This window comes from Lathyrus oleraceus, chromosome 7, assembly GCF_024323335.1.
Source record: "Lathyrus oleraceus cultivar Zhongwan6 chromosome 7, CAAS_Psat_ZW6_1.0, whole genome shotgun sequence".
NCBI lineage: Eukaryota > Viridiplantae > Streptophyta > Magnoliopsida > Fabales > Fabaceae > Lathyrus > Lathyrus oleraceus.
In genome coordinates, this window is record NC_066585.1 from 449,869,425 (window position 1) to 449,877,766 (window position 8,342).

Here is an 8,342-nt window from a genome sequence, read left to right on the forward strand (position 1 = left end):
TTCCCTTTGCCACTACTCGGGATCTCCTATTCCTACTAAACAAGCGTAAGTACAACAATTTTCCTAGTTTCAACACATAGACTAATGGTCAGTATTCCATGTGTGCCCACAATCAATTTAAAATAGTATCTCACATAAAAAAACATTAAAAACAATAAGAAATTGAATGAAACTATAGATCAAAAGGTTCATACAAAGTCAAATAAACATATTATCCAACAATATTAAAATAATTTCATCATAACACAACTTAACCTAGAGGAGCTTAGCTACTCATAATTCGGATTACAATACAACAATCGATAGATGAAAATAGAATATGAATTCCCTTGTAGTAATGGCCTCCAATGGCTTCGAATTCCCTAAAAATCACCATTGATGTTGTAAAACTTGTGCTTTCCTCTCTATAATTCGTAACCCTTATTAGAGTGCATCATTTCCCCTTAAAAAGAACTCAGAATGGATCAGATGCATCGGAAAAAAGGCTCATCACGTGCGATGTAGTTTTTATTGGATTATCGCACGCGTGATGCTGCATGAAGGTGCACATAATTTTTCCAGAAGTTGCACTCTTTTCCTCCCATTTTAACCCAAATTTTCACTAATTCCAATTTCTTCACACTTATCTATTTTCCCCTTAATCTTTGGTCTTTCTTCTTCCTTTTGGCTCATCTTTCACTTATTTTGACCCGATTATTCGACTAAATTCATGCAATGATGCACTGTCATCACTTTCCACACACTCACTACCAAGGTCAACCTGGAGAGAAGAAACTTCTTCATTTCACTAGAATATGTCACTACTAATGACAATAACAACAATTCTGTAATCTTCCTGAAATCTTTACCAAACCTTCAAGAATTGTTAGTTTCAAGACAATGTCTCCCTCAAAAATTAAAAATCTATCATGATCAAGATCTGAAATAAAAAATTAGAGTTTGGAGATGGAAGAAGTTATGTTTGCAAGAGATTTTGAGTTTTCAAAATTTGGAGGTTGTTGATTTCACTAAATCACAATGTAGATTATGGAATTTCTCGATGAAAATGAAGTGAGAAAATGAATTTATATGTGTTGGATATTATGCACAAAGTAGGTGAAAATGGATTGTTATATTCGAGTCAAGAACATTTCATTATTTGTGTCAAATAAGTAATTAGAGTGAAACAAGATCTCAAAAAGAAAAGTGACCCATTTTCCTATGATTTGAGTCATGTTCTAACTATGATTCGAGTAGTGAAAGTTCATGATTAGAGTCATGTACAAATCCTGACTCGAGTCAAATTGGACAAAATCAAAGAGGAAAAAGTGAAACAACTTGTAATTCGAGTCATGTAGGATGTGTGATTCGAATCAAATGAGGCAGTGGCTAATAGGAGGTCTGTGATTCGAGTCATGTACAACTTGTGATTTGAGTTACAGACTTGTATGATTTGAATCATGTGTAAATTGTGATTCGAGTCATAGACACCATAATTTCCCTATTCTACTCTATTTTATTTGATTTGAGTCATGGATTATAAGTGACTCGATTCATACACACCAAATCTCAACTTTTCATGTTTTTCAAAATAGTTTGAGATTTCACTTCCTACATAACTTGAACCAACTTCAAATATGAGTCTTGTTCCATTTAATCAAGAGCATGACTGAAAGCATAATGATCATACTCAAATACAAACAATCCAAATATGCAATGCTAAAACGAATCGATTTAAAACTTGATTCAGAGATGTGCAATCATGAAGGAGACTCCATAAACAATAATAAACGAAACGGAAGTGATAAGACAAGCCAAAAAAATCGTATTGGGTTCTCCCCTTGAATATTAGAGACATGAAACTTCATAGTACACTTGCTAGAATTATCCATCAATTATATTTGTACAATTTCTCCTTAGAACCACAAAATGCCAAATTATGTTTAGCAAGAACTTTCACTATTGAAATAACTATTTTTAAAATATTTTTCAAATGATCCTTATCTTTCTCAATTAATCTTTGAGTCGTTTTATCAATAGTTTGAATTTTTTTAGCCTTTGAAGATACTTATACTAAGTAGACATACTTTTAACATGTTCCGTGCCTAACTCATGCTATTTAAATATTACAACAACGTGTACTCAATCACTATAACCCTCATTTAATAATTGTTCCTTACCAATTGTTGAAAAGTATATCTTCGGCAAATATTTTTATATCGTATCCACAGAGATTGGTTGATATTACCGCCGTTCTATAATCCGATTTGTTATAAGTTTAGAAAGTAACAAAGTTGTTTTGGTTGGAAAATTATCTTGTGAGTAAATGTCACTAAAAACAGTAAAATGGTTTTAATCAAATGTAAAAGTTTGGCAAGATTAGAGTTCACTATTTCAAATGCTTATGATTCCTTATGATAACTATATAGATTTAAGATTATTGATGATGTTCATGTATCCTCTCAAAGTCATTTATGTCTAAATGATATTGTGATAATCACTATATTGATCCTTAGACGATCTCTCCACCTAACTATCAATATAGCAATCTTTAATGTTTAATACCAAAGAAGAGTAATGAATAAATCTATCTCTACAACTTATTCACTACTTGAAAATCTGTTTTATGTCAAGACTCAAATAATCTCTTTCAACAACTACTCAAATCTGGTTTTCAACTTAGGGCAAAAACAGTATTCAATACATCAACAATCTTTATCATATATAAAAGTCAAATGGAATACATAAACAAATGAGAATAGCTACTACCTCCAATCTTGACAAAAGGAGTTTAGCTCCTCATCATCATTGTTACAAAGCAGAATGTTAATGGAAGAAAACTCTCTTTTTCTCTCTTACAAAATATAGCTCAATGTATCAATGTATGTAGTAATAATAATGAATCCTAGAATAATGTGTTCTCATGTCCTAAAAGAGTTGACATTTCCTTAATTGATCATTTCCATCCAAAGCAGAATAGCTATTCCAAGACAGACACCAAAATGGCAAGACAGCTGGCCTTGAAAACAACACTTTTGACCCAAAATCAACTTGCTGGATTCGCAGGGTTCGCTGGGCGAACTTTGTTCGCGGCGCGAACCGACTCTTTTCATTCAGTTCGCTGGGCGAACTGAAGCTACCTCAGCTTCCTTGCTTTGCAAACTTCATGTAATTGTTCTTCCAAGTGTTAATCTTCAAGAATAGGCCTCCAAATTGCATTCAATACTTCCTCCAAATTATGGTATTGCATTCCAAAAGCTCTCTTATCCAAAAATTCTACAAAACTAACAATTATGTGAAATAACTATTCAAAACAACATAATTTAAACCTAATTGCATTTATACAAAATAGTGAGAATAAAAGTGTGTAATTAGATCAAAAATTGGTAAAAGGGACCAATAAAATTATATAAAAAGTAGTACTAATTGGTCCCTAACAACTCTCCCAAACTTAGCATTTTGTTTGTCCCTAAACAAAAGTTTCCACTAACACAACCAAAGCAATGACACAAAAGATTGAAACAAGGATTAACCAAGGACATTCAAATGGTTCAAAAGTGTTTGGCAATTTCTCAATCCACCTATCTCAATTCTAGATAAAACATGAATAAGAGAAATGGTTGAGTGCAAAAATCATTCCACGGAATTCAAAGCCATATATGTCAAAATTGAATCAAACTTACACACACATCATAATAATGATGAATAACATGAAGGGTTACTTTCACTCATCCAAACAATTAAATCAACAACAATTCAAATCATGCGGTTATCACAACAAATACCAAATCATGTGAAAAATGAGAATCAAGAGGTCTTTCAAAGGTTGTAATGTGGCTTAGGTTACAAGAACGGATATGATTAAGAGAATTCAACAAAGTTGCCTATCCTAAGGGAGCAATCCCAAACATTCAACTCTACACGATTTCCCTTTCTTTGATCCCTATCTTTTTCTTTTTCTTTTTCTTTTCAAATCCACACAATCATGAGCATTTTCTTTGCTTTTTTCTTTCTTTTCTTTTTTCTTTGCTCTATGGTTTCAAGGGTGATTTCTTTTTCTGGTTTCTTTTCATATTTTTACCCTTTCATAAAACTCATTTTTCCAAGTTTCTAATCAACTTTTCACTTTACTCTCCCCAACTTTGGATTCCAAAACCAAATTTATTCAATAATGCTCCCTACTTAGACATAAGCAAAAGGCAAAATTTGCAACAACTTGGTTTGAGGTTTCAATTGATACGAAAGAAATTAGGATTCATTTATTCCAAAATCTTCAATTGATTTTACAATGATCAATCAAATGAATCCTAACATAAGCTCAAAGGGGTTTAACTAAGGATTACTCCTCACAAGGTTAGTTGATTCAAACTTCTTGGTCAAGTGGTTTCTCTCAACAAACAATGCCTCTATCATTTTCAAAAATTTTACACAAAAATATATTAATGCATGATTTAGCATGATAAGAATGAGTTGAAATAATACTCGGTTTCCCGCTTTTTAGTGTATAGTGGAAAGCTTTCTCACAATTGGTTAAGTCCTATTTTGATTCAAAAATGACATAAATTTCAATGAGTTTATGATATGGAATTTGCACACACCATCAAACTACTCATGTTAAGTCTAGAAAGCGATAAAGTGTACCTTGAAATGCCGACACTAATTCTTATCATCACCACTCGAAGTGTCCTATGCTTCTTTCTTTGCGAACATTTCTTGGTTGCTTTAAGCTTGACTTAAGAGTAAGAACAATTAAACAAAAAATGTTGGTAAACCAATTTGATTGTAACACACTTAAATCTCAAAAAGTATTCATGCAATTATTAAGACAAACTCTAAAATTCAACAAACTCCTCAATCTTCCTTCATCTCATCGCCATGGGTCGCACCACCTCCTGCACCCCCCCAAAAAAAACTGGCCTGCCCTCAGGCCACTTAGCATAATCAACATAATCCTCCTAGGAAGGGAATGGAGAGGAATAGTTTTGAAATTTGGAGGTTTGGAAGTGGGGCAGCGAGGTTGTTGAAAGAAACTCTTAAGTTTGTGAAAATAGGAGGAAAAAAATGACATAAAACAGAAGTTAAATGGTTCTTCCCTGCTCAGTTCACTGGGCGAACTGAAGGATTTTTTTTTTTAAATATTCAATTCGCTGGGCGAACTGAAGGAAATTTCAAAAAAAATTGTTGGCAGTGGACAGAACTTAAGTGGTTCTGCCATGCACCGTTCGCTGGGCAAACTTTGTTCGCGGCGCGAACTGAAGCTTTCCATTCAGTTCGCTGGGCGAAGGCTGTTCGCGGGGCGAACGGCAAAAAAAACAGAACCCAATTTTTCAAAATTTAACACAGCAGAAAATCAATAAAACAGAATTGAGAAAATGTAAAATTCAGACTTACAACGTTAGGTTGCCTCCCAACAAGCGCTTTATTTAACATCGTTTCGAGCTCGACGGTTCAACGGTCTTCACGATCCGGCTTTGTTGAGCAACTTCCTTAAGGGCTTTGTTGTCTTTAAGAGGTTCTTGATGAACCTTCGATAAAATCTGATACCACCCGCTTTCGGAACTACTCGCATAACACTCACCTATTCACCATCGGAGATAGAACAAATCATCCCGGCCTCTACTAGTTTGACAACTTCCTTCTTTTTCAGCACTCGTATCAATTGATTCTCCTCTTTTGTGGACAATGTATTAATAACGACCACCGGTTTAGTACAGTCATAACCAAGGAACAAATACTTCAAATTTGGCTCTAGTTTTGGCTCTTCCACTTCCTTTGTCATATCCAAGCCTTCGTTTGTCTCTTCATGATAAACAAGTTCTCCACGAGATTCTAGTTCATGCAACATTGCTTCCATCTCCTTTCCTTCATTTTTGGTCGACACTTTGTAGACTCCGATAAGAGATTTCTCTGATGGATTAGAAAGATGAACCTGGTCTGCGATCTCAACTAGTCCCTCCTTGGTGGCATCGATTCGGAAGGAGTCATGCTTAACATTAGGATGCTTTTTGGCTTCAAAAAGATTGAAGGCTACCTCTTCATCTTGCACCCTCACTTTCATTAGTCCATCATCAATATCAATCATCATTCGAGCCGTTTTCATGAATGGTCTTCCAAGAATTATAGGAACATCACGATCCTCATCCATGTCTACTATCACAAAATCTACCGGAAACAAGAATTTGTCCACCTTCACTAACATGTCTTGAGCAACTCCATATGGTGAAGTGGTAGACTTATCAGCTAGTTGTAAAGTCATCCTTGTAGATTTGATCTCAACATTTCCCAATCTTTTGACAATGGATAGGGGAATTAAATTGATGCTAGATCCCAAGTCAATCAAGCCATTACCCATGTAGGTGTCTCCAATGGTTACCGGTAGAACGACTCGGCCCGGATCGGATTCCTTTCTTGGAAGCTTCTTTTGAATGATGGCACTACAACGTGCATCGAGCAAGATTGTCTCGTCTTCTACATGTCTTCTTTTCTTTGTGAGAATATCCTTCATGAACTTTGCATACCGCGGCATTTGCTCTAATGCATCAGAAAATGGAATATTGATTTGAAGTTGTTTGAATATATCCATAAACCGTGCATAGTGTCTAGCATTATCCTTCTTTGATGGTGCGTGCGGATAGGGTAGATGTTGAACTAGAATGACATTCACTCCTTTTTCTCTTGTTTTCTTTTTTCTTGGTTTAATTTCCTTCTTCATTTCCGCTTCACACTACTGTTCTTCCAGCAATTGCTGATTCTGCTGTTTTCGCGGCGCGAACTGAGTAGTTTCTGCCACTTTCTCCTTCCCACAAGCCACATCCTCATTTTCCAGCATAGCATCCATATCATTTTCTACTGTGATTTCCTCACTTTTTCCACTTGTCAACTCTCTACCGCTTCTAGTAAAAATTGCTTTACAATGCTCCTTTGGATTAGTTTGAGTGTTAGCGGAGAAAGAGGATCCTGCAGTTTGTTTCGACAGTTGTTTCGCAAGTTGACCTATTTGATTTTCCAAATTCTTGATTGCTGCCTTGTTGTTCTTCTGATTTTCCATGGAGGCTTGCATGAATTGTTGAAGAGTGTCCTTTAGCTTGGAATTTCTTCCTTGCGATTGTTGTCCTTGAGAATTTGGGTGTTGGTAAGGACTTTGCTGCTGAAAATTTTGGTTGTTGAACCTTGATGGTTGATAACCTTGATTGTTCCTTTGATAGCCTTGATTTTGATTGTTCACATAGCTCACTTCTTCCAGTGGAGGGCAAAAACCAGTAGGATGATCTCCTTGACATAATTCGCAACATGCTACTTGATGTCGAACTTGAGACCCTTGAATTTCCTTCATTTGCTGTGGAAGCTTGGCCATTTGTTGAGTAAGCAACTCCACTTGTTGAGAGAGTAACTTGTTTTGAGCAAGAATGGCGTCATTGGTATTTAACTCAAGAACTCCCGGTTTACGTTGTAAAGGGCTACGGTCATGTTGACTTTGACGATCATTAAGTGCCATCCGATCAATAATGACTTTAGCTTCTTCAACATTCTTTGACATAAGAGAGCCACCCGCGGTAGCATCCAAAAGTGTTCTGTGAGTTGATTGGAGCCCATTTAGAAAAATATGGATTTGAGTGAGCTCATCAAAACCATGACCCTTGCATTTTCTCAACATTGACTTGAATCTTTCCCAAGCCTCATTTAAAGACTCGTTGCTTCCTTGAGTGAATACCGCAATAGCCGTTTTGGCTTCCATGAATCGGGATTGAGGGAAATATCTTTCTAAGAACTTTTCTTCTAACAAATTCCAATCCGTCATCACTCTTGCTGCTTGATCAAGGTACCACTCTTTTGCCTTTCCCACTAAGGAGTGTGGGAACATCCTCTTGAATAATGCTTCTTCACCCGTTTCATCAATTCCCGTAGAACCCGCAATCTCATAGAATTTGATAAGATGGGTATACGGATCTTCATGGTCCATTCCGGTGAATGGATTTGCATAGAGAAGTTGGAGGATTCCGGTCTTCATCTCAGTATTTCTTCCTCCACGGGCAAATTGAGCATTTCTTCTTGGACTATTAGCGGACATTTCGGTACGATTGTCATCTGCCATGTTTCCTTCACAAGCTTCTACAACCACTTCTTCGATTTGAACAAGTGCGAAAGTAGATGCTTCTTCTCTCCGGTTCCTCTCTTCGGCTAGTTTCCTTCTTATTCGTGTTTTGCTATTGAGCTTCCGAAGTGTTCTTTCAATTTTGAGATCGAATTAAAATTGCTCCTTGGTAGCTTTTCCTCGCATGCACTAGAATCTACAAAACTAACACACCAAGTGAAACAAAAGAGGGATAGTAATACAAGTAACAAAACTTAAAACAATGAATTAT